The following is a 27814-nucleotide window of genomic DNA, read 5'->3' on the forward strand; positions in this document are numbered from 1 at the left end:
CAGAAGGTGAAAACAGTCACATTATTCTGCTTGTTTTCAGATATGTGAACATAGGTCCATCTCTTGACTAGCGGTCCAAACTGATTTTTCTTTGTTTTTCGGGAACAAGAAGAAGATGGGGGTGTAAGCTTTAGCCTAAATAGAAAAAGAAGAAGAAGAGAAAGAAGAAGGAGGAGGAGGAGGGGAATTGTAAAGATTAAATATAAAGCTCGTGTTTTTGTATCCGCTTTATTGCGCATATCCTGTCTTTAGATTTTAGAGTTGCAAAGAGATATCTTTATATTAATATACATGTATTAATTTATTTAAAAATAATAATAAAGGCAGAGATGAAACCAAAGGTCAGGTCCATATTGTCAAACTCCTCTGAGACTCCCCTACACGGGGTATATTTTCATCCAATGGCACGAGACAGAGAGCCCAAGTGGCAGTTGGCCAAGCCTACGTAGATGACCAAAAATGCCAGAAGCCAAAGGGTTCCCGCCGTTTTGTCCAGTCACAAAGGACTGTTCTGTTTCCCACCAAAAATTCCGTCTGTCTTCTATGCCACCCTAACTCCATTTCCATATGATATAAAAGGGCTTTTTTGATAAAGAATTAATTGGTGTATACAGAAAGAGCCATCGCACCTCTTAACGCGGAAAGTGGTTTTAGTAGACAGTTATTTAAATTTGGCTCTTTGTGAAGGCTGGGGCAGCCACAATAAGCTCTCACTGGAGTGATTTATCCTACTTCCTCTCCATCAACAATTTGGGAATTACTAGCTAGTAATTGTATATGTCCCTTTATATTTTTCAAGGAATACTTATATTTCATCACGGATCCATATGAACACAAAGGATTTTACATTTATGGAGAAGGGTAAGAAGAGTTGGGGGAAGAAAGTTGAGAGACAAGAGGATGTCAAATCTTTCATGGTCTCCTATGTGGATTTTTTTTTGTCACGAGTTGCTCTAAATTTGTCGTTAGATCCCAAGCGAGCACTACCTGGGTAAATTATGGCTTACGTCGCCCTCCACTTGAAATGAAAAGCAGATTGCATTGCAGAGTTGAATTATCCTCCAATATTGCGTGATATATGATCCATCTTGATGGGAAACTATTGTATATATTTCATAGTTATGATTTCCAAGGTATCAGACTCCTCATTATCTCCCCGTGCTAGCCAGCTATAAATGCCAAAACACTCTAGCTTCCAGTATGTGCTTTTGAAACTTATAGTTCTGTGCTCTGTGTATGTTTAGCATTTTATGGTGCTGCATAATATAGAAATGTCATAATGCTTTATCAAAACCCCAGCCAGGCTATTGACAGTATAGGTTTCATTTAATTCCTGGATGCAGCAGCCGTTCTCTGGTATTTCCTGTATAATACAATAAACACCAAATGCAGTGCTTAAGATGAATATTTAAAAAAATCAATCAAGCTTGAAATTTAATTTTATATAATTGGCTTGCTATAGTCTAACAAAATTGAATGACATAAAAGTTTTACCTACCCTATATAATTTCATATTTTCTTCAATCATAAAAAATAGATTTTTTTCTCTTTTAACTTCCTTTGATATGATCTTTTAATTTACTCAGCTTATTTAACCCTCTCTTATATAGGTTGAGAAAAGCGTGTATCATCAACGCAGGGTAGTAATCACACGTGCGATGTAATTGTACATCAGCCACTCTATTCGTGCTTTGTTTCAACTATGAATGTCCAAGGCAATTAAAGCACTTGAAGAAGCCTTTGGTGCGGATGGCAAGAACTGACTGTTTTTTGTCCATACATTTCTGGAATTGGCTGAGCTAGAAGATATATACGTCATCTCTTCTGCTCCCCTAGAACCTTCTGGAATTAGGCATCCCACATTGGGCTCATCCTCTGATAGAAAGGAGCCACCAGTGTGACTCACACCACAGTGAATATTACTGATGCCTCTGGGAAAGAGCAAACAGGTCTTAATGAAAAAATGTCAAAGCAGCAACAGCAGGTGGCTTATAAGCAGACTACAGTGGGGAAGTACATTTTTTAAATGTAGTTGGTATGTCTAGTAGAAAAAATAAGTCTGTGTCAGTAGAAGAATACCCATATAGAAACCCCAAAGAGTTAGAACCTTATGTGTGTTTCTGATTCGCTAACATTTATGATTTAGTATGCTGATATGGCTGTGTTTCCATACCCAGCTGAGTGTACCACTGTATTTTTTTCCTAAAGTGAAAAAGAAAAAAGAAAAGCACATTTACAAAAACAATGTTAACGTTGCTATTTCACCATCATACCACATAGTTACTTTGCTGGTGTTTTCTCTCTCTTCATGTCTCTCGAGCAGTAGTATCACCATAAACTTATACCCAGAAATCACAAGGTAATGAAAATTCAAACATGTTGAGTCTGACCAGTGACTCAATCAAACATTGCAGACTAAAGCTAACATATTCGTGGCAGGTAACAAACACATCTACCTGCCAACCCTAAATACAGTAAACTCTTAGAATTCTCCTCTTTAATGCAGAAAGTAAGTTTGAAAGTGTCATTACTCTAGGATCGTTTTGAAATCCTGAGAATCAAAACAGGGCTCAAAGTTCTTCCAACGCATTTTGTATTATTATCTAAGATGGGTCAACCATTCAATTGGCTGGTACAGCGAAATGTGGGTTGCAATGTTTTTCTCAGAATGAAAATTTCTGTGATGATCCAGACAAACTAAATGAGTTTATGGAGCTGAAACAATAGCCTCAAGGTAGGCGGCTTGTCCAAGCCTCTAACGGTATCATGAGACAAAACTCTTTGAGAAGCAAAATCCACATACCTCCCCCCTCACAAAGATTTTGTCCTGACCAGCATCACTAGCAATCCCAAGAGCCCATGTTTCTGATTTATTTAATTAAGGAAAATTCTAATTTAGTTGTAAGGGCTTGAATTGAAAGTCTGCAATTGAAAATTCTCGATAAAATGGAAAGAACTGTGTACGGACCTTTGTATGAAAATCATTTTCTCTCCACTGACTTCACGTAGCTGTTTTTGGACTCACTGGGAATGTCTCAGTTTTTCCCATGTATCTGTTTCACATTCAGATTAATCCTGCTGTTGTGATTTATGATGCCCTCGGTTTCATATTTACTGCTAGCTCAAACTAATAAGCTCTCTCTGGACCAGTGCCATAACACGAGGTCAATGCCTAGTTAATCACGCCATTGTTTTTCCATATATGTTGCCCTCTGAATTATCTACAACGATAATTGATTAAAAACACATCTTGTATGATGTCATTTTTTTAAAAAGGGAACAAATTCAATTTTTCAAAGAAAACTTGCTTTGGGTTTGTACAAGACTCTTCTTGAACATCTTAAATCACTTTATTAAATACATTCTGCGCTCATCAAAATATATATATATATATATATATATATATATATATATATATATATTTAGAATCAGCATTTGTCACCATTAAAGTTTCTTTTGAATCTCCACAGTGCTTTGAGTTCCAAATGTCAGTAAGAACTAGATAATATCATACCATAAAGAGAGAGAGGAAGCGTATTGACAGTTTTATTTTTGACATAGTATTTCATACTCCATAAATCTATTCTTAATATTCTACATTTTATTGAGAGTAACAGTTTTTTTGTTAATCACCTTAAAATGTTCAGGGTAACAGCGTTACAACATAAGACATTATATGTACCACTGATTTTTTCAGCACCGAGACTAATTTCGATGATATCTCTCCACACATAGCATAAATACTGTTTTCCACCCTTAAGAGAATGCCTTATCTTCTTTTACAGTTTTCTACTATATTCAGCAGATCCTAAAAGGAGAAAGACAATTTTGGACACATCTTTTCCAGGCAACCCTGACCATACCAAATGCTACGGTTATACACAAGAAGTTAAAGATAGCGCCAAAATATTAAGCCAGGAAGCAAAAGGTTTTAGATCTATTTCTGACTTTGTACACCCTGACCGTGGAAGAGTTGCCTTGCTTTGGGAGATCTTACGTCCCTTAGAGTAAATATAACCTCTGTGTGTTGACAACCCCAAATATATTATGTTGTAAAGACAATTACGAAATTTAGCCACTGACTGCCAGAAATGATCAGATCCATGAATACTGTGTGGTTGGTTTACTATGTTTATATTGTTTACATGGCACATAATTAAAAGAACAATATTCTATTGGCCTAGGGGTCTTCAGAAGTGCCTCGAACGAATGTTTTGTTTTTTTTTTTTTAACATTTATTTATTTTTTGAGAGACAGAGAAAGACAGAGCAGGAGCAGGGGAGAGGCAGAGAGAGAGGGAGACTCAGAATCTGAAGCAGGCTCCAGGCTCTGAGCCGTCAGCACAGAGCCGATGTGGGGCTTGAACTCTCGAACCATGAGATCGCGACCTGAGCCGAAGTCGGACGCTCAACCGACTGAGCCACCCAGGGGCCCCTTGAGAAAATGGTTTTTAAATCAAAGTGAGGAAATTCTTGGGGCGTCCGACTTCAGCCAGGTCACGATCTCGCGGTCCGTGAGTTCGAGCCCCGCGTCAGGCTCTGGGCTGATGGCTCGGAGCCTGGAGCCTGTTTCCGATTCTGTGTCTCCCTCTCTCTCTGCCCCTCCCCCGTTCATGCTCTGTCTCTTTCTGTCCCAAAAATAAATAAAAACGTTGAAAAAAAGAAGAAAGAAAAAAAAAGTGAGGAAATTCTTTTTGGAAAGGAGGTGCAACATGAGGAGGATGTGGGAAACATTAAAAAGAGCAAATAGAGAAGAAGATCTATGCAGACGGTACTGGGAAGATTCCATTAGGAAGGCAATGTGGGCTCCACTGTTGGCCATTTCTTTTATTTATTTATTTTGCATTACGTCCATATTCCCATTTGCCATTGCTTAGTTTGGTAAAACCTATTAGCGCTGGGTAAGCCAGTAGTCATAGGCAAACACTGATTGCTAGTATCAGTGTCAACTTTCCCTTATTTGACTTTGTTTTATCTGCAAAATGACTTTAAGGGATTGATGGCTAAAATGATTCTATGTTAATGGCTCCATGCGCTCTGCATTGCCATGGCTATAGCAAACCCATTTCATATTACAAAGTCTTTTAACTTGAGGCTCATAATACAAAACCACACATACCACCATGTAATTGCTATCCTCTTCTACTGAGTTCTCAGTTAAATCCTCATACTCCCAAGGAACTGGGCAAATGTGTCTCCAGGCTTCCACCCTTCTTATTGGCTCTACAGAAATTCTTTAAATCTCAATTTACTATTTCGATCATTCAGTCCAAACCCGAGTTATTTCATCCCTGAGATGAATCACCTGGAAACTTCGGTTTCAGTAAATCTGAGTTCGAAGATGATCTGTTCTACGAATTTTAATGGATTACTTGAGATTTGGAGGCCTCGGGGATTTCCTGATTCATAAAGAGAACAGGTTGGGTTGAATGATTGCTAATGTCCAGTCAATTTAACATTGTACTGATAACATTCTTTGCTAAAGTTTTCCTTCCTCCTTTTATCTCTATTTTGTAACATGACCCTACCAATCATACCCACCTGCATCAATGCTAAAAACATAGCATGGCCTTTTCTGTTGTCTACAACCAATCCATCACTAATTGGGTTACTTTAAACTTCATGGTATAGCTAGTACTTGTGCCTAAAATATTATGGTTCACTCTCTGATGGGTTCACATTTAAAGGCATCATCCCTATTTGGTGCCCCTGGCTAGCTCTGAGGAGTACCCTAATCCACATTGACCAACTGACCTGCTCTCCATCCACCAGCACTGCACTCATTGACTGGGTCCACCTTTAAGAGTCAGAGGCATGTCTGTAGAACTTCTGACTTTCAAGGCTGTCCCAGCATCTCATATCTAAATGTAATTACTCGATCCGACTTCCAGAGTATAGTTAAAGTGACAGCTTTTTCCTCCTAAACCTTGGTGAATTCAATAGATAGCGAATATTCAAGTTATCCCCTAGGTTTTGTTATGAAATTCAAGAATTTTAAGCAAACATGGCTCATAGATTACCCTTTCATGAGTCTTGTCCAACTCTGTAGGAATATCTAAGTGCTACCTCACTGGTCAATGGCACATCACTTAAGCAGAACCCATAATCCTATGTAAACATGAATAGCTTTTTCTTTATTAAAACATAATTTTAAATTCAACAAGTCATCAGCTTTTAAGCTGCCTTAAAAGCATGGGAGAGCCCAGCACAGAACTAGGACAAGGATGGCTATGAATCCACTGATAAGGACTCAGGCCAGATTCTGCAGAATAAGTGAGTCAGCAGAACATCCCAGGCTCTGAGACTTTCTATTCCTTGCCACTAAAAATCTTGCTCAAAACAAATATTATTCACCAGTCATTGGCATGGTTCTTTCTGCCAGTTTCTCAAGTTTCTGTTAGCAATTAGCTTGTATCAGTGGTTCCAAAGCCTGTTTATTTGAAAATCCCACAGCAATTTCCAAGTCCCCAGGGATCCAGTTTCACTTGTGGAACTAGAAACTTCGAATTAATCCAAACTTGGCCACCATCAATCTTCTCCACACTTCCAGAAATGACTTGAACTTCTTAAGAAACAGGGGTTCTTTAGAGGTTGGGTATAATACTCCCAGGCTGCAAATGCAGAAAGGATTCTTTAAAAACTTCTTCTAGCTGGTGAACACATATCCAGACTCACAGAACTGTTCTTTCTCTGGAATATAGAGCCCCAGCAGCACATTCTCCCTTGTACAACAATTTTGACCTCAGTGTAAACTCCACTATATCTTTTTTGTTTTTTTCTCACGTGTGTGTGTGTGTTTGTGTGTGTTTTAATGTGTGTGTGTGTGTGTTAGTTTATGTGTGTATGCATGTGTGCACATATGTGTGTGTGTGTGTGTGTGCTTTTGTTTTGTTTCTGGTGTTTGAGGATTGTCATGCCTCGAGAAGTTTGCCAACCCCACCAACTCCTTTTTCTGTACAGTCTTTTTCCTCAAATTGAAAAGTTGATAAAAAAAGAAACTCTTGACTCAAGCTTAGTGTAATAATTTGAATACGAGGTAAAACTGAGAACTTTTAAGTTTACAACCCAGAGGTTAGACCTCATTATTTACCCAAATATAGCTGGGGTTCATGGTTGCTGAGTGCACTTGCTTTCATAGGAGCACAGCCAGTAAAACAAACATTAAAATTGAATCATCGGATTTTAACATTGAATCTCAAGGACATACTGAAGTCCTAGTACAAGTATGGGCAATGCTAATGCACAGAATAACATCTCTCTCCATCAATGTCTCCCCAAACAGCATTCACCTGAAATTCTAAAAGTCCCTCGCTTACCATTAAATTCCAGTTTAGAGGATTCTTACCTACAACCAGTACAGGCCATTCTTATTTCTCCTTTCTCTCTCGTTAAGCTTGTTCTAATGTATATTAACCAGGCCTCGATAACTGATTTTTTTCCTTATTAAGTAGAATATTGCACATGTATTTATGTCATCTTAACATCCCCCTAAAGTCTCATTCTATTACAGAATCATTAGCCAGCCCATATTTCATCATCTCAAAAGTCCCAAATTTCATCGTCTAAAACAAGTGTGGGTATAATCTACCCTGAAGCACGATTCCTCTCCACCTATGAACCTGGAAACTTAAGATATAAGTTATCTTTTCCCAAGATACAAATTTGGAAAATGCATAGGATAACAGTTATACGTATTCTAATTCAAACTGAGAGAAAAAGGGTCCAAAAAAAAAAACTAAGACTCGACAGTCCCAAGCAATTTCAAAATCTAGTCAGTCAGACTCCATTGGGTTTCAAGTCCAAAGAACAATACCATGTGACATACCTCCACCTTGGGGGCGGGGGGTGGTCATTCTCACTTTTTTATGAAAATCAATGAACACAATACACTTTATCACCAGAATAAAAAACAAAGCATACATGATTATCTTGAAGGAAGCACGAAAAATTATCTGACAAAGTCTAACACTGTTTCATGATAAATATGTTCAAAAAATTAGAAGTAGAACGAAACCTCTTTAATTCACGAGGACTGTCTATGAAAAAACCACAGCTAATGTCACACATACTGATGGAACACCAAACACTGTCTCCCTGAGATCAGCAACAAGTCAACGACGTCCATTCTTGCCGCTTCTATAAGGCCAGAGTAATTGGACAAGAAAAAGAATAAAAGCTTTTCTGACTGGGGAACTATCTTGATTTGCAGATGGTGTTCTCTTGTATGTAGAAGTCCTAAGGAATCCGCTGAAAAATTATTAGAACTAATGAATGTATTCAACAAGGTTTCAGGATACAAGATCAGTGTACAATGATCAATTGCATTTCAATACACCAGCAACGAATAATCAGAAAATAAAATTAAGAGAGCAATTGCATTTTAATAACACCAAAACGAATATAATTCTCAGAAATCAATGTTACTAAAGAAGTGCAAGTCTTGTACACTAAAGACTATTAAATATCATTAAAAACAATTAAAGAAGATAGAAACCATTGGAAATACATCCCATGCTCAGGTTGGAAGATATTATTGCTAAAATGGTGATAGTCTACAATGGTGATAGTCGCCAAGTGGACATACATATTCAGCACCGTCCCTACTAAAATCCCAGCTGGGTTTTGTTTTGTTTTGTTTTGCTTGTTTGCTCAAGAAATTGACAAACTGATCCTAAAATTCACATGAAAAATCAGGAATCCAGAATAGGCAAACTATCTTGGAAGAAAATGGAAGATTCACAATTTATTGTTTTAGGACTCACTGTATAGCTACAGTAATAAAGACAGTGTCGTACTGACAATGTAGTACCGGAGGAGGTTGAGAATCAGGAAATAAAACCATACACGAATCACTAGTTTACTTTTGATAAAAGTGCCAGAACAATTCAAAGGAGGAAAATCTTCTCAATGAATTGTGCTGGGAGCCCTGTAGATCCAAGTGCAAAAGAATGAAGTTGTGACTCTTAATACGCTATGTAAATACATTAACTCGAATTAGACCATCGCCACAAAGGAAAGAGATGAAACTATATAATTCTTACAAGAAAAGGTAAGGATAAATTTTTTTAACTTTGAACTAGGCATCTTTAGATGTTAGGTAGAATATGGAAAACACTGGCGGAGAATGCGATCAAAAAGCCGTGACCGCTGACTGACCCGGGAACTGGACCCAGCCACTCCTCAGCCTCTCCCCTGTCCTCCCAGTGTAGGTTCCATTTGCCTTTCCTGGTCCCAGAGGCTGCTTAAAGGACATAACCTTGAGATAGTTATGTGGTGTTAAAAACATCTATGAGATATACGTGACTGAGTCCAGTTAGGGCCTCTTAATAAACTTTTAAGATGTGGTGGGCAGGTACAGTGATCCATTTGTCTTGCTGCTCCCCAGGCAAGCCTCATATGTAAGTTCCTTTTGTTTTATTAAAAGTGCCCCATTCCATCTTCAAATGACCTGCCTCTGTCTTCAGTTTCTCTCTGCCCTCTTCTCACAGAGGCCAGTTTCAGATTACATGGGGGGAGTTCCTAGGAGGGTCACAAACCAACAACTATGTGATAAAACAAAAATAGATAATCCAGACTTAATCCAAATGAAATCTTACCATCAAGAAAGTGAAAGGAAAGCCCACAGGATGGGAGAAAATATTTGCAAATCATCTATCTTACGATGGACTTGTATCTAGAATATCTGAAGCACTCTTCAAACACACAAATAACACAACAATAAAAAGACAACCCAATTTTTAGGACAAAGGACTTGAATAAAGATGTTTCAAAACCATACAAATGGCCGAGAAATACATTTTAAAAACCACAATTTTAGTCATTAATGCAAATCAAAACCACAGAAGATATATCTTCATACCCATGAAGGATGGCTACTATTTAAAAAAAGACAGATAATAACAAGTGTTGGCAAGGCTGTGGAGAAAATGGAACCCTTGTGTGCTGCCAGCATGAATGTAAAATGGAATAGCTCTTTGGAAAACAGTTTTGTGGTTCCTCAAAATGTTAAACATAGAGACACCACATGACCCAGAAATTTCCACTACAAATATTTACATGAGAGAAGTGAAAACATATGTTCACACAAAGGCTTGAACATGAGTGTCCATAGCAGCATTATTCATAATAGTCAAATGTAGAGTCACCAAATGTCCATCAACTGAAGAATGGGCACACAAACTGATAAATTCACACAGTGGAATATTATTCAGCCACAATGATGAAGTAATGATATCTTCTACAACACAGATGTACCTTGTAAGCATCATGCTAAGTTTAAAAGCCAAATACATAAAGAGCACATGTTGTAGGATTTCATGTGTATGAAATGTCTGGAAAAGGAAAATCTCATAAAGAAAGGAAGTGGGTCAGCATTTGTCAAGGTTTGAGGGTAGGGGGAAAACAGACATGGGATTTTGTTTGGGGTGATTAAAATGTTCAAAAATTATATAGCAGTGTTGTAAAACTCTAAACTTAAAAACACAAAATTGTACCCTTTAGAAGGACGCATTTCATGGTATGCGAATTCTATCTCCAGGAGACAGTTTTTTAGAAAACTCAAATCTTCAAAAGGACGTTATGCCCAGTTATGATGATTTCTTGTAATTGTCGTGTGCATCGGATATCTTCTTTTTGGTTCTCTATCAGCTCCCCCATTTCCACTATGCTGTACTCCAGGATGCTGAATTCCATGGGCACATTAACTGACTTCATGCCCCCTGGCTTTCTGTTGAGTGAATCAGTGGAGACTCCTGACAGGGCAGAGCAGAACAGGAAGAGAGTAAGGTCAAGGAGTTATCCTAGTTCATCCTGCTGGGCCCCCTGATTGCTCTGTCTTTCCACCAAATGCCCCAGCCGGCCAAAGGCTCTCTTTCTAGACCCACTTTGTGGGTTCCTGGTCATTGTTTCCTCCCATTACTTCAGGCTTATGGGTGGTAAAGTTTCCTGATGCTGAGTGCTCTGGAATACTGACTTACTTTGGTGACGTCTCTGTACCTCCCCATGCATTTTAAACAGCACTTTTGTTAAATGACCCCCTTCTACCTGTCTCCCACCAATCCCTTGTTGGTATACTGTGTTTGCTTTCACTTGTTTTCATTTTCTTGTATGCTTTAATTCCAGTTTTGTTGCCTTTTCATTTATTTTCTGTTTTGGGAGAGGATCTGTTTCAGTGTTGGTTTCAGCGGGGACTTTCCAAGGTAAGCATTCTATTTTTAGCTCTCTTTGAGATTAGCTTAATGCCTTAACACTGTATTTCCAACAATATTAAACTATCAGTTAGAGAACAAAATAATTTTTGATCCCTGTTTCTTCAAGGTAAGGGGTTTGGCCCTTTTCCCACCTCTCTCCCTTTCTCTGTTTTAGTTAATTTACTTTGAGTTTGTGAAGTCTTTCTTCATTTAAAAACATTTCATTTGTTTATTTTATGCTGGGTTTCATGGTTATTTATTATTGTTTCTTTATACTCTTTTTTGTACCTCTAATGATGTAATAGCAATTAAATGTCCAGAGGATCTAGGTCATTCACATCAAGGGTCAAAGAGAAAGAAGGCACGCTTAATTTACCTTGGTTCAAATAATTTTTGATTGTCTTAATAGGCATAGTAATCAAGAAAGAAGAAAGAAGATGACATCACTTGGCCTTTCAGAGATTTCTGAGATGGTTAGATCGGTAGACAATTCGGGGGAAGCCTGGAAATTCAAATAGAAACTTCAGTTATTGTGTCATTTTATGATATTTCCAAGAGCAAAAGTCCATTTATTTTTTCTGACACTGCAATGCCGTGACCTTTTTGTCTTATGATTTACTTTTTCAATTCCATTCCCGAGCACCATTGACCGTGGTCAGTTTGGCCACCCGCTGCCATTACAAGCACAGCATCAGACTGGGAACAGGTACAGAATTCAGCCAAGGCCTGGTACCTCCGAAGCACAAATGTCTGTAACCTGAAACCCAACGCTTTTCTCCATAGCAACATTCTCGGGAAGTTGCCTTTTTAGCCCAACAGTTTATAAGATGACTTTATTATGTCCCTGCTTTGGTTTATTTTTGTCATTTATGATATTTCTTGAGACGTTCATTTTGAACTGCTGCTCAAATTTGGTATCTTATTTATTTTCTGTGCAATTGTCTTATCTCTTCAAATTCATTTAAGCTGTCTGAGACCACAGAACTTTTCATTTATGTTTTATGTACATCGCACACCTAACAGCTCAATGCCGGAGACACAGAGATGTTCGATAAATATTTCTTAATTTGATTTATTCGAGCTCTTATTAGTTCTGTCTGCTTAGTCTGGTGGTGCATTCCCCTCTGTTTGGTATAAAGCAGACTGCACTTGATATACTCTGAAATGCAGTCCAGAATTAATAATCTCTGAGAAACCTGATATGCTTTTAAACTTCCCAGATCTCTTGTTAGAAAACTCAAGAGACTTTAAGCATCGACTTTTCATAATCTGTTACCTCATTTGGTGTGCATTCATATCTACAGCAACATCATGAGGTGAAAAAGGGCTCCACGAATCTTTGGATTTGTTTAAAATTGGCATTTAATATGTATATTTTTTCTTTTTAAAAGCATTTGGGGAGAGTTCAGCTGCCAGGTCCCTGGAGCAAAATGGTTTTCTTGACCCTGCTTCTGTGTTGTCTCACGGCCATATATCTGGCCCTGTAACTTGAACACAGGAAAAGGAGGGGGAGGGAGAGAGACCTTCTGTTCGTTCCCTGTGGCAATCCATTGGGATTCTAAAGACTTGAATATTTTCAATTCATTACAAGGCGTGGAGCTATTATGGAAGAAAACAATATAGAGAAATTTTAAAATAGTAAGCCAGCCCTCTATAAATCATAATGATGTTCCCAAGGACCGAGGTTTAAATCACATTCCCCCTTGATCAAGCTTTAATTGTATAAATAGCTCTGCAAAATCATTTCAACTGTTCTTTGTCCCCCAACCGAAGGGTACATCTACACAGTTCATATAAAATCACTGAAAAGCATTACTTTATCTTGATATGTTTGAATATCCAGATGTTTGGCAGGAAGTAAAACAAACATCCAGATGATTGACTGGAATTTTAAATATTTCTTCCAAGTCCTGACAAAGAAGTAAAGAATGCAATTTACTTACTAGATAGTTCCATGTTTCATAATCCTATATTAAGAAAAGAACCATATTCATGAAGGAAAATAACTTGGAACTTTGTCTCTAATATTATTCCTAAATATACTGAAATGTAGAGACACTGCTGTCCTCCTGCCCCGGCATGGAGAATGGACTAGGAAGCCAGTCTGACGTGGAGGTGGGCCGAGAGGCATTTCTTCTGTGATTGCTGTGTTGTGTTCATGCTAAAATGGCCTCCTGTCAATGTTGTGTTGATAAATGCTATAAGGATGCACGCGAACACCCAGAGAAAAGATGACCGAATGTATAAGAATTCCAAATGGTAGTGTAGGGGAGGAAAAGTTTTTTCTTTACTCTTCTGGATTCTTTTGGCTGGTTTATTAACTAAGAGTTAAGTAACTAATATCCAAGTCAGATTAACAGGAGAAAAACAAGTTTAATTTCATACGTATGGGAGCCAGAAAGAGATGAGGTTCCAGGGCAAGTCAGGCAGTTGAGGCTTATATGTTGTCCTGAGCTAAGGAGCAGGAGAGGAATCTGGGCTTCAAAGGGAGGGAAGACAATTCACAGGAAGATGGGCAGGGCAAACGTTTGGTAAACAAATGTTTGCCATGCCAACAGGGAGACAAGAGGACACAGAGAGGATTTTGAACAAACAGACACTGCTGAGCTCCCCACAGCTTACCATACCTGGTTCAGGCCCTCTATCTAAATTCCTAGGGGACGTTAGGAGGGAGGTTAAAATCTCTCTCCCTGAGTCTTTTGGACCTTGAGTGTCTTCAGCTTGAAATAATCCACATGACAAAGTGGTGCATTCTGGGGTGGCATACTCTACTCCCCTTCAGTAGCAATCTCTGAGATCATTTTGCTAGAAGTCCTTTTAAATAATTGCATGTTTAATGGCTATAGTAATCCTAGGAACCACAAAAAGTCCATTTAAGAGACATTTTTGTTTGGAAAGAATTCTTCATTTTTGCGAGCATTACATTTTCTATTACTTTTTTATATGTCATATAGCCCACTTTTACAATAATTGAAAGTATTAATTGATGGCATTGATAGGACTGTCATAAAATCTAATGACAACAGACATTCAAGACTGAATGCTATTCATATTGGGAACTTTCTCTGGCTTGTCACCATCCCTTCTCCATCTCAGACTGTAATTTTCCAGCAACCTTTGCCCAGACCGATCTATTGTTCACAGTTGTCACCAAAAAGGACCTCGTTTAGTTTATTTAGGGAATGATGGCAGGTAACCGCAAAATAACAAAAGAATGAATACCATTGATCACAGTGGATTTTTCCCCCCTACTGTTTTCAGCCACATGATAAAAACAGGAAGCTTCATTCTTGGGGACCAGGGGCTGGCATAACTTATCAAAGCTGCCTTTTCCCCTTCCTCTGACTTTCCCCTTTGTTTCCTTGAGGAATGTAGAAATGACATCAAACTGTTCAAAATAGCTCTGACCTATTATGGATGACCAAAGAGATATTTGCTTTATTTTGGAGAAAAAATAATAACTCTAACCTTTTGTTTTGTACAGAAAACAGACAAACAGGATATATTTTTTTCACTGTCTCCAGGTTTTATCTCATCCTTTCCTGCTCTTTTGAAACAAAAGAAGTCAATTTTAAAAAGCAAAGGAGAATAAATAAATTTGAGAGAGAGCAATGCATTACAATTTCCCCTAGAAAAGTTCCAGTGACATCTTACCCACCATGACTAGAGACCTTCTTATCCTAATAAATGACTGAATCCAAATCATAACTACTTTAGAGACACAGGGAAAGAGAATGGCAACCTCTCACATTTGTAAATCAAGTGGGTTTCTTACAAAAATAAATGTTAATATTTAGCAGTGAGTTCAATTTGCACCATGTCGTGTCCTCACTTTGCCGCTTGGAAGATTCTCTTTCGAGTTTTCTTCGGCAGTAAAGTCTAGACCTAGTTGTATCAAGATAATTTCCCAGTAGCTGTAATCTTGTAATTCAGCAGAACCAGTTCTGTAATACACTGTCCAACTTGAAACCTTCCTAAATCTCATCACCAAAATAAGCTGAGCTGTCCCAGAAAAGGCACCTAATCATTTATATGGTGCAAACCTTCGCTTCGGCCTTAAAGGCCCATCCCAAGCAGCCCCCAAACAAGCTTCCACCTTTGCTGTCAAGGAAAGTAGCTGATTTCATGCCTATGGGTTTAATCATGACATCTTTCTTCAGAGCAGTGCTGTTCGACTGAAATGTCTATAATGAGGCAAAAAATAATTTTTAATATTAGCACTGTTCAATAGGGTAGTATCTAGCCAATTATGACAATTATGACTACTGGGTACTTGAAATGTGGCTGGTGCAAGTAAGAATTAGAATTTTTCATTTTATGGATGTTTATTAATTTACCTTTATTTTGCTACAATGGCTGTTAACTCTTAAAATGGATAATGCAGCTTCATAATTCCCCAGAATGTACTTCTTGGTGCCGAATTCCTTAATGTATATTTAAATCAGTAACAATATTTCTGAACCTTCACGTTGTCAACTGCAAAACACAGTAAGAAGCATCTCAAACTGGGATGGTAAGAACGTTTAATAGTTTTTGATAACGCTATATGAAAAGCCTAAGTTTGGGCACTTCAAACTGAAGTTCCAAAGGCCATCTGTAGATATACCTTTTTACATTCCAGTTATTTTAGTGTTACATAATTATAAGCCGTATGCAATGTTGTAGTCAGATATTGGCAGATACAATAATGTTTCAAAGAGTTATTTCCCTAAGTACTCAGAAACTAGTCAACAAACACACTTATGTCTACATAAACAAGGGTAGTTAGGAAAATTTCCTAGTGTTATTTATGGAAGATGCCTAATTGGATATGTTAAGTGAAACACATTTTAAAGACGGTGCCAGCTCAAGGGTGGGAAGATTTTTTTTTTTTAAATAGTGGTAAGAATACACTGGACAATTCTGAAACTTCTCTTGCGCGTGAAAGGTATACATGAGTTTGGAACTAAGGAATGGAGCACATACTTGAGGACAGTTTCTCGAAGAGAGTGGTGTTTCTCTTCCAACCCAAAGGAGGGAAATGCGAATGCCCCTTACTTTAGGAGAATGAAGCTTTAAAGAAATCACCAAAATGGCCCCTGCATCCTCAGAGGCCATCACTTTCCAAAAGAAAATTACAGCGGACTGGTGACCAAGTCAACCTAGAGGTGTATAGGGTCGGCAAAGAAAGGGAAGAGGTTTGTGAAGTAACCACAGGCCCAGACATTCCAAAGTGAAGGACGTATAAAGTGTCCCTTAGATAAATCCATGAATCCAAAAGGGCCATCTGACACAGGGACTTCCTAAGTGTCGCTTAAAATAAGTTTTAAACTCTGCCAAGCCCCTCGAGCACTGACACTAGCTCAGGGGAAAGTTTTTGTTGATTGAAGGACTTTACTGCTATCTTTTCCTCTCAGCTTTCCCTGTGGCCCAACCCCAGGGGATCAGACACAGCAGGAACCAGCCGGAGGAGGGAGGAAGGGAGGAAGGAAGGCTTCACCAGCCGGTCTTTCCCTCCAGCCCATCTCTCCCACCTGCGGAGGAGGCCCGAGGGGTGGAGGAGACACCTTTATACCAAATCAAGTTTGCAACTGGAGTCTTATAATGGGTGGAATGTTTTATTCCAGCAGTGAAGCTTTATTTTGTTCCAACAAGCCCTGGGTGAAGTTTTTGCTATGACACTGCTTAAATGGACAGACACTTCAGTTTTTTGACCCAGGGTTTTGGGGGGAGGTGTTACAGGAAGTAAAAATGGTCTTTTTCCTTGTCCACAGGACTAAAGACAGTTTCAAACTAGATGTAAGACTTTAAACAAGGGGACTGGTCTTGCTAACACTTAGTATGGTTTAGAAATACCTTAAATAATCAACAAGTGTTGGAAGATTAACGATTCAAATGAATTATTTCTACATTTATGTATTCCCTTTTCTTATTCATTAATCCAACAGCATATATGAATGCCTGTCATATTCCATGTGAAAAGCTTAGTTCTAGAGCGAAGTTTTGATGTCAGGCTAAACATCTGCTGGTAACTTCCCAGAGGAAAACCAAAACAATACCCATGTATATTGGGTCACCTGCCTTAGGCGGGAAGTATATCTGACGAATGGAAATCTGGTCCTGAACCTGGTGTAAAAAAGGCAAATTTCCTTAAATGTAAATCATCTACAGAGATATCATGGCTTTATTTAGCAGCCGATTGAAGGATCACCAAGCTTGCTTGAATGGACCTTACAACTGAGGGTTGAATTGAATTGAATTGGATAAGGAAACAGTTTAAATGGCTTAAATTGAATAAGGAAACAGTTTAAATGGCTTCACTGTGAGAAATAAGTCCACTGACCCAATCAAAGGAGGGAGGCGGAGACTCGGAGCACAGCAAAGGGAGGCTTTAATCAATGTCCTTACAAGAGTGGGTGCTGATAGACAGGTATGCTCAGTGCAGTTACAGCAGACAATTTATTTCCTAGCACGTAAGCCTCTGCCCTGATTCCTCATTGGCTGAGTACTACAGAGGTTACGGCCTTACCCGGAAGTTGCCTATGCCCACGAAAGGCAAAATGCAGTCTGATTGGAACAAATGTACATTCCCTGAGGTAACGCAGACTTTCAGTCCCTCCTCCCTTTGTTCTTTGGTTCATACGGATTGCAAAGCCCAAGAAAGTAAGCCCCTAGAATGGAAGGGGGGGTGGGGAAGAAGAACCAGGAAGTGAAGTGTCTAAGGGTTTGGGACTCCATTATGGGGAGAGGGGACGTTATACATATTTCCAATAGGTTGTGAACCTACTGTTAATTAGACAGCGCAGCTTTTATTTGGTATTTCTGAAAGTGAATCATCTCCCTTACTTCTCACATTAAGCAAGCACACAGTACTCAGAGATTGAATAAAGAATTAAACTTGGGCCTTGTAACTTCCTATCCTGGATATGTCCTCAGGAAAAGCTTTGTCATCTATCTCCTTTATCCACTGGATTATTCAGCAATAACGTCTTTCAAACTTGACTGTGTCTCTCATGAATACGTGTGTCAACTGTGCGTCCCCTTTAAATATATATTTAGACAACTGCCCACTGGAATTAAGGAACTCTGCAGCAATAAGCCATTAAAATCATAGAAAAGGGAGAACCGAAAAATTAGATACTCTGATTTTCCCCTGCAATTTCTTGAAAAGCCAGTATTTAAAATATTTTAGAAAATGAACTGATACAATATAGCAAGTTAGAAACTTTGATTTTTAATTTCTTCTTTTTGTTCTTTACACATGAGTTAGGTGAGAGTTGACACCTGTCAGTCAAAGATTAATTTAAATTACTCCCGGTCGTGAAGTATCTACCTACCTAAACCATTAGCTGTCTTGATCAGCCCTTGATGAAACATTTTCACTGGTAACTTCTTTTGCAAGGACCGGATCAGTTTAGGAACTAACGCCTTGATGAAATTGTTCCTTAAGCAGCTTTACTGCCTTAAAGAAAGCCATAATGTGCCTGCTCTTTCTTTCCAGAAATGTTTACCTTATTTCAGCTAACTATAGAAGCAAACAGTGAAAATGTTGAATTTCCAAGAATATGAGCACCTTTCTGATTTCTTTTCTTCTAGCTATGCCCTCTCTTATTTCTTACTATTGAACATTTTCCCCCCTGAGTTTATTTTGGTAAATTTTAGTTTTAAGGTGAATAAAAAAGTCTTTTTCTCTTAATCTTAAATTTTGCTGAGACTGGGTATTTCCTATTGTCACATTCCCTGACTAAACTACCGGATATGGTTCCGGAGAAGGAGCAGAGGACTCCAAAACACCTCATTTCAATGTTATTTCTATACTAAGGAGAGTGTCCTTTTGGCTTTCGTGGATGCTACCGTTGCTGATAAACCTTTTCAGAAAAATGTATCAATTATGTAGGCTTGTTCTATAGTGGGCAGATATTTTCTGTCTTCCCACATCAGATCAACCATATTTTTGGCTCATAGAATATAAAAATGAGGGATAAAAGCGATTTTATATGAGGGCTAGCTTGAAGCCATCCATCGTCTTCAGGGATATCTTTCTGATCATGAATTTGTCTGTGTCCAAGAGCCAAAGATCACTGTGACATAATGTTATCATGCATCCTTCTCACTTAATCACTGACACTGGTTTCTAAATTTCAAGACACAAATCCAGTAACTATCTCCCAGTTTCAGGAATTTTACTTTCTAAAGATATACTGCATTATACTGAAAGGACCATAAAACATAAAACATCTTATTATTTATTTACTTATTTATTTATTTATTTTAAATATTTTTTTGACATCTATTTATTTTTGAGAGACAGAAAGAAACAAAGCACTAGCCGGGGAAGGCAGAGAGAGAGAGAGAGGGAGACACAGAATCGGAAGAAGGCTCCAGGCTCTGAGCTGTCAGCACAGACCACAACATGGAGCTCAAACTTATGGACCGTGAGATCACTACCTGAGCTGAAGTTGGACGCTTAATCAACTGAGCCACCCTGGTACCCCAAAACATAAAATATTTTTAGTAGATAGGTCATGAGAGTTTTTCTGTGTAAAAAACATAAGTGACAATATATTCCAGGTTTTCTATGATGGTTTCAGTTTCAAATACTTGGTTCCTGTTTTGTATACTTATAATTTCACAAACCAGAAAAATAGGACACTTTGTCATACCCAGTGTTTGTGTGTGTGTGTGTGTGTGTGTGTGTGTGTGTGTGTGTGGTTTTGACTGGGGAAGAGTACCATAATGTACTCAATATATAGGTCCATTCTCTTGTTAAGACTCAGTCTTCTCAGTGAAGGACCAGCCAATCAGCCCCATTTGACATGAGAGCAAGAAGAGAGAATTCTCAGGATGGAGGAACCTCTGTTCTCAGTGGTTTCCATTTGCCAAGGGGGGAAAATGCTTATATGCACAATGTTCATTTGATAAAGTTTTTCTGACAGCATATTTCTTTTATAGTTCTGTGCCTAGACACTGAATTTGAGAAAGTTTATTACTTTGGAAATTGATTTTGCTGTTATATACTGTATGCCTTGGCCTATTAGAAAGAAGCCTGCAGGGAGTATGGGCCCAGTGTCTAGATTTTTCCGTGTGTTCTATCTGCCGTAGCTCCACACTGCATTAGTAGCTCTTGTCTTTCCACCCCCAGGCCCCACCAGAGCCACCAGCTACGGCCATCCCAGTAGTTCAATTTGCAGAGACTGTAACTTGAATTGTCTACAGTGTTAGGTGACATATGTCCGTCCGGTTGTTGTAACCACACTGCAAGGGGGACCCCATAATGCCACCAACCTATTGAAATCTCGGCCCATTTTGTCACTTAGATCTGTCCTTATTCTCTGTTGCCCACATTTACAAGAAAATCGTCTCCTTCATTTTTCTCTGTTACCCACACTCAAAATTCTTTCCTTAACCACTATTATCTCAAGTCTTTAATATGAAGAAAACTTCTAGTTTGCAGCGGACACAAATGAATTAGTGATTGACTCCCCTCTAGGAGCCAAAACGGATCTTTCGTTGGTAGAACTTCCAAAGCATGCAAAGTGTTTAAGTTCAGATTATGTGAAGGAAACATCTGGGGACCAGAAGGCCTTTGGAGTCAATGCCTTGCCACCACTCTGCCTTCAGCTTTCTCCTGCTGATAAAGGAATAAAATCACTTCAGGGGAAATCATTGACTTTATGGTGAGAAGGTGACTTTACAGTGCAGATGATAGTATATACTGCCCTGACATGTCATTAGAAGGTCAATGGTAGCCCAGTGCTACATCACATGCCTACGTCATTCACCTCACTGCCTCTCATCACGCAAATATTTTACCATCTCGCATCCCTGCAAGAAGAAGGGTGAGTACAGGTCAATAAAATATTTTGAGAGAGAGACCACTTTCACATCGCTTTTTTTACAGTTTATCATCATAATTGTTCTATTTTATTATTAATTCTCATTGTTAATCTCTTGCTGTGACTAATTTATAAATTAAACTTCATCTTAGGTATGTATCTATAGGAAAAAACACACAGAATATATAATGTTTGATACAATCCATGGTTTCCGGCATCCACTGAGGCTCTTGGAAATGTATGTACTTCGTATTTTCCTGGAATTTTCACCTGTGATCGCATGCTTAAAATATCCTATGACTATAGGGACCATGGTTAGTTTAATTTTGTACAATAGACATTGGGTAAGTTTTTAACATGTGTCACGTACTAGGAATTCAGAATGAAAATAAAGTGAAATCCCTGCCACCGAGGAGCGTAGACTAACTGGATGGGCAGAAATAATTCAAGAGTCCTGACAGGTGCACGTGGCTGGTTCAAGTTTTTTTTTTTTTTTTTTTTTTTTTTAAATTTTTTTTTTCAACGTTTATTTATTTTTGGGACAGAGAGAGACAGAGCATGAACGGGGGAGGGGCAGAGAGAGAGGGAGACACAGAATCGGAAACAGGCTCCAGGCTCTGAGCCATCAGCCCAGAGCCTGACGCGGGGCTCGAACTCACAGACCGGGAGATCGTGACCTGGTTGAAGTCGGACGCTTAACCGACTGCGCCACCCAGGCGCCCCAGACATTGGGTAAGTTTGTAACATGTGTCACGTCCTAGGAATTCAGAATGAAAATAAAGTGAAATCCCTGCCACCGAGGAGCGTAGACTAACTGGATGGGCAGAAATAATTCAAGAGTCCTGACAGGTGCACGTGGCTGGTTCAGTAGGTAGAGTATGCAACTCTTGATTTCAGGGTTGTAAGTTCAAGCCCCATGTTGGGTGTAGAGATTACTTAAAAAGAAAATCTTAAAAAAAGAAAAAAGAGTCATGATAGAGCTATGCCATGCAATAAAGCACAGAGGCATACAACTATTCCAGCCAGGGAAAGAAATTTGTGAGACATAGTCAGGGAAGCACTAATCTTACAGAACGAGGATGGGTTACGATGTGAAAACACAAGTGGAAATGAATGCTTCATTTACTCAGAATAGTAAGATCAAAGAAGAGAAGGTATAAAGTCTCCCTGAGTGAAAGAACCCCATATGTTTTGTTTGTTTGCTCACCCAAACATAAAATATGAATTAGGGAGGAGCTTGTGATGGCAGCCAGTCCCATTGTAGTGGCCACTGGATGCCAAACTGACTTTTAAGCAAGGGGGTTCAAGACCAGCTTTACGTACCATATTAACTACGTGTTGAGAGATGTTGGCATCAGGAAAGGAGAAGACAATGAGGTTAGAGGGACCAACAAGCAGGTCATTTCAGAAGACCAGGCGAGAGACAATGGCATTCCGAACTGGGGGGAGTAGCAACAGGCAGGGAGAGGAGAAGAGAGAATACAAAAATAATAATTGAGTGGAGGATTCAGCAAGAGCTGCTTGGACTTGGATGTTGAGGGAGAGAAGGTCTGCAGGGACCCACAAGTTGGTTAGTGATAACCTGCGCTGGGATAACTTGAGCCAAGAGTGGTAAGTGTTGCAGGAATGGAAAGAGACAGAGAATAGGAGCTCAATTCCAGAAATTTTGACTTCCTGGCATTTTCATTTCAAAGTCTGAAGCACAAAACTAAAGATAAAGATATAAATATAGATGATATAGATGATATAGATGATATAGATTATAAATATATATATATATATACTTGGAAGCAACACTGTATGGGTAGTAATTAAAACAATGAAACTACAATGGGATCCTGGGGATTCATTTATAGAGTAAGAAGGTTGGAGGCAGACTGGAGGTCAATCAGGGTATCTGGAGACATGAAAAAACCAGGATAGAAAGAGTGGTCCTAAGGAGAAGGAAGCAACTTCAGAGAAGATGATGTTATACAAACACATCAGAGATGACCGATGCCACATTCTTGATATGCTTGAGGGCTTTATTCAGATAAAATAATGAGGTATTGAGTCCTGTATAAAAACCTGGTCAAGCCCTGGTTTGAAACACCAGCCCACAGCCACTATTAATTGGAGAGATCATCAATACTATCTCTCTTTCATCTTCTCAACAACTGAGTTATACATCACACAGTTTACAGAAGAGAAAAAAAAAAACAAACTAAAGCTCACAGAAGTGAGTGATTTTCTTGGAGTCTCAAAGAGAAGAAATTTCTGGAACCACGTTTGGGTCTTTTTGCCACTCCAGAATCTCAGTTTTTAATCAACAGGGTGCTTTGCTTCCTTTCCTCATTTTTACCAACATAGCTTCCATTTTATGGAATAATAATCAGCTCGGATATGTGTAATATCACTCAGCTGTTGAGTGATATACTAAATTCCTCTCACTGGAGTTTAGAAAATGCCTCTGCTATCGTAAACAATTCTGTGGCCATGCAGCACGGGATCATAAACCACTTCTTTCCTTTGAATTGACCTTGGCTCCCTGTCTTTCTTTAAATAGAACACAGGCAAGAGAAGCACTGTCACCCCTGAGAAAGTTCTGTGTGACATAGAACAGAAGGTGCTTAGGAAGAGTGGTAATTAAAAGCGACCTGAGCTAAAGCAAGCTCTGAGGAATGAGAACCGTGAATTTCACTTGACCCAAAGTCCCACAGTCTCCAGAAGTCTCAATTTGGAGACATTTTTTGTATGTAAACAGGGAATCTGTTGAACCCGGGAGGCACATGGATGAACTTCAAGGTGAGGGAAAGGGAGAAGAGAGAGCCACGAATCTCTGCAAATGTACACAAATATTTTTTAATGCATGCACGTTACAGACGGACTGTCAATTGCCTTGACTGGCTATTCAAAGCGGTCCAAGACAAAAATTTTTAAGAATGCTAGTATATACTTATTTTTTTTTATTATGAAAGATTTTCAGCATACACAGAAATAGAGATGAAAGTAACAAACCCTCGTGTATCTGGAACCCAATTTCAAAAGTATCAGCATTTTGTCAATTCTATTTTGTTGGCTATCCCTCACCACTTTCGGTCGTGTTTTCGAGGACGTCCCACACATTACTCGTAGCGCGCAATTCGTCTTTAGCTTGGATCTCTGCTTTCTCTGCCCTCTTACTCATCCCGCACATCAGTGTGGGGTCTTCTGGAAGCTTCATCCTCCCCCTCACTGCAGTGGTCAAACACTCTGAAGATCTAGGGGGTACTGGGCATTCAAGACTTTCCAAACACACCTCCAACTAATCTCTCAATTTTTCTCTCGTGGGAATACGTTAGAACTTCTGCTGCCAACAACTTTGTCCATGGACTCGGTTGTGAATGTTTGCATGTTGAGGACTAGGATCATCCATGATCCCTTAGAATTACTTTATTCCATACTTCACCTCTCCACATTTAACCACTCCTTAAAGGACAGCTGACATTTTGTTGTGTCTCTGCAGAATATCTTACGTTGGTAAGGGATCAGACTCTACGGTATCCTCAGATACCCGTGTCTTTTACGTACACGTTTGTCATTCTGACAGTGCAGCTACAAAATTCGTTCTGCATTTTGTATAAACTTTTAAACACGTGCTAATCAGAAGCTGCCGACTTTCATGTGTATTTTCTCTTTTCTGGCCAGCTGTATGCTAACTCTGCTATACAACAGGCAAATACCATACCACGAGTATTTTGCCGGTGGATTTGTCAGCCTGAATAACCTGAATAAGTTCTGGAGGTAAACAGGAGTCAGTCTGTTGGCCCTGGGACCCAACTATGAGTAGACAAGAAAAGAAGTAACAGGTGTCTGATACATGAATCATTGCAAAACTTGTTTCTTACCTATTTTCTAAATCCCTGTGACAGTGCAATAAGGCAGATAATATTACTGTTATCATTAGCATTTCCATCATTACAGGTATTGGAATTTTTTACTTGAAGGGACTGATACACAGAGGGAATAAAACTCTTAGACATAGTTACATGGCTTGTAGACTTTAAAATAAGCTCTATCTGATTAAAATCGTATTGCTTGTTGCACGTAACACGATGGGTCTTCAAAGGTTCCGTGATGACCCTATACATTTCTCCAACACCTAATCCAAACCACCCATGATCCCTTATTCTACCCCAGAGCCACCTGCTTCCCAGCTCAATAATAATGTTTAAGTCAACCGAATGAATAATCAATGTTTTTGATTGTGCATACATTTGGTCATATGACAGCGATCAGTAATCAGTTTTGAAACCTGCTTTGTGGACGACAGAGTCACTGACCGACATCACCACCTATGCCTCAACAGAAGGACTCCCTCTCTCTGTCTCTGTCTCTGTCTCTCTCTGGATCTTAAGTAGATTTCTCAGTGACCTACGGATAATTACCAGCTTTATGGCAGGGTCTATTCTGAGAACTTCAACAGTCAAATTGAAAACAACCAAAATACAGCCTATATCAGTTTAGTTCCAGACCAAAATATGCCCAGGGTAGTATGTCTTGTCTAACACAAACAGAAAAAACAGGTAGGACCTGATACTTGTCTTGGTATAAACTTGATAACTGGCCCTTTAAGTATTTTTACGCAGCAAACTGTAAATGGGGTTGTGACCGTTTACGTATTAATTTGTGGAGTTTGGCCCAGTTACAAATGAACACTGAAAAGTATTTTTTTGACAACTCATTAAAAATTTAAGTATGATTCCAAACCCTCAGGCTACTTGATTTTTCAAGTCAAAGTTTCTTCTGAAATAGCAACACATGACGGCTGTCAAAAACCCAGAGCCATAACAGCTCTAGGCTACTTCCCAAAATAAAATACCAGTCCCTATCAGTCAGCAAAGTGCCGGTGCCTTGTGGTACACGGCTTCCTTTAAAGGTTGATAACTCCTGCCATCAAAATGTGCCTGCAGCTTGGCTAGGAAAGACCGGCTGCACATTAACAATATGAAACAGATTATACCTTGTCTATCGAAGCAACAAAACAAGAGTGGACAGCCTGCTTTTGATAAGCAGACGGGTAAGAAAATGACTTACCCTTTGCAAACGAGCAGTAAAGTCATCTTGCAAATATTTCAGCAAGAAACGTTCCCTTGCTTTGTTTCCTCCTCTTGGAAAGAGGGGCATGAGCAGAGACACTCGGTGTTATTGAACACCTCTTCTGTGTGCTTTCAAATTTTCCTGTTCTGGTAAAGTGGCTGATTCTAAGAAGAAGGGATTTTTTTCTAGCTCTGGGAGCTCGTTTGAGATCGGGAAGAGGAAACAAAATTAAAACAGAAAAATACAAGTACTTTCCTTGAGAACTGTCTTTCTTATTTTAAGAAAATACGCCTTTTGAGTTTTATACCTGTGCCTTTCAACCAGAATGGTATCATCTCCCCGGGGAATGTTTGCACACGTGTGTGTGTGTGTGTGTGTGTGTGTGTGTGTGTTAGGGGGTACTCTTGGTTTTCCTACTTATTGGGGGTAAGGGTGCTCCTGACATTTAGGGGGCAGAGGCAATGATGCTGATTTCACTGCATTGTGCCAGACTGTCCTGCTCAATGGTATGTCAATAGTATCACCCCCCACCCCAGTGAGAAATGCTGATCCCCACCATTTGGTGGGTATTTATTTTATGTAAACATGACATGAAATTTTATTTGTAATCTTATTAATGGTGCTTATTTGTAATCTTATTAATGGTGCTTTGACATAAATATGTAAACAAAAAAAAAAAAAGGAATAGAAAGGATTAATGGTAGTTTCTTCCTCCACGAATCAAACAAACTCAGGGATCTGTTATTACTACTGTTACTGCTGTATTGTCAGTGTCTGGGCCAGTCTCAGAAAAGGAAATGTCCCCCCCATGATGAACAAGTTATAGTTCGTCTCAAAGACACATGGTTTGTGATTTAGCTGTCATTTCCTGAAGGAAAGTTCCTTGCCTAGGTGCAGCACAGCTTACAAATGACCATCTTTATTTCATCTGTTATTTTTTGCAAAGGATGTGTAATGATATTCAGAAACAATTTGTAATAGTTCAGTTATCCATAAAATAATCCATGTCCCACCCCAAGGAAAGTAGAGTTGCCTTGTGCATGAGTGAGCAAGTTCCCTCCCATTCTTGGGGGTCACTGGTAAGTTCACACTGGCCTTAAAAAGGAAACTCAGAATTAAGCTGGTATGAATGTAAGAAAAGGGACCCACATAAGATCAACCTGAAATGGGTGTTTCTTAAGCTCTCTTTTATTTCACAAACACCCTTTCCTGGTTGCATAAGCCACCCTTTGCATAATTCACCCTCTTCCCACTGCCATGAGACAGTGTGAAACGGAAGGTGTTTTGTTATTTTCCTTTCTTTTCATTCATCTTTTCAGTTTTTACTCACTCAAACCCTGTGTGGTTCAGGACCAGGCTCTCCCAGGCCACAGAACATCTTCAGCAACCTCATCTGTTTCTCGATGAAGATTTGCTTGCTTGCTTTCCTTTCAACTTCGTGTTCACTGTTGTTCTTTATGACTCCCTCTCAAGGTGCGTCTATAAAGTAAATAACAAATTCATACCTGACTTTATTCCTGCATCTTCTGTGGCTCTCTTGAAAAAATAAAAAGGCAAACATACTAGGTACTAAAGAAAATCCCTCTCTAAACACAAATTACCTAGAATATGTCAAAAGTCATTTAACTAGATTCTCCCTACCGTCTGTGAAGGGCTTGGAAAACTGCCTAAAATCAGTGGGACGTGGTAACAAGACCTAAAAATGTGGGCTAATGTGCAGACTGTGTGAAGAATGTGTGATGGATGATATAAA

This window comes from Puma concolor, chromosome B2 (genome assembly GCF_028749965.1).
Source record: "Puma concolor isolate L17-30 chromosome B2, mPumCon1.1.hap2, whole genome shotgun sequence".
NCBI lineage: Eukaryota > Metazoa > Chordata > Mammalia > Carnivora > Felidae > Puma > Puma concolor.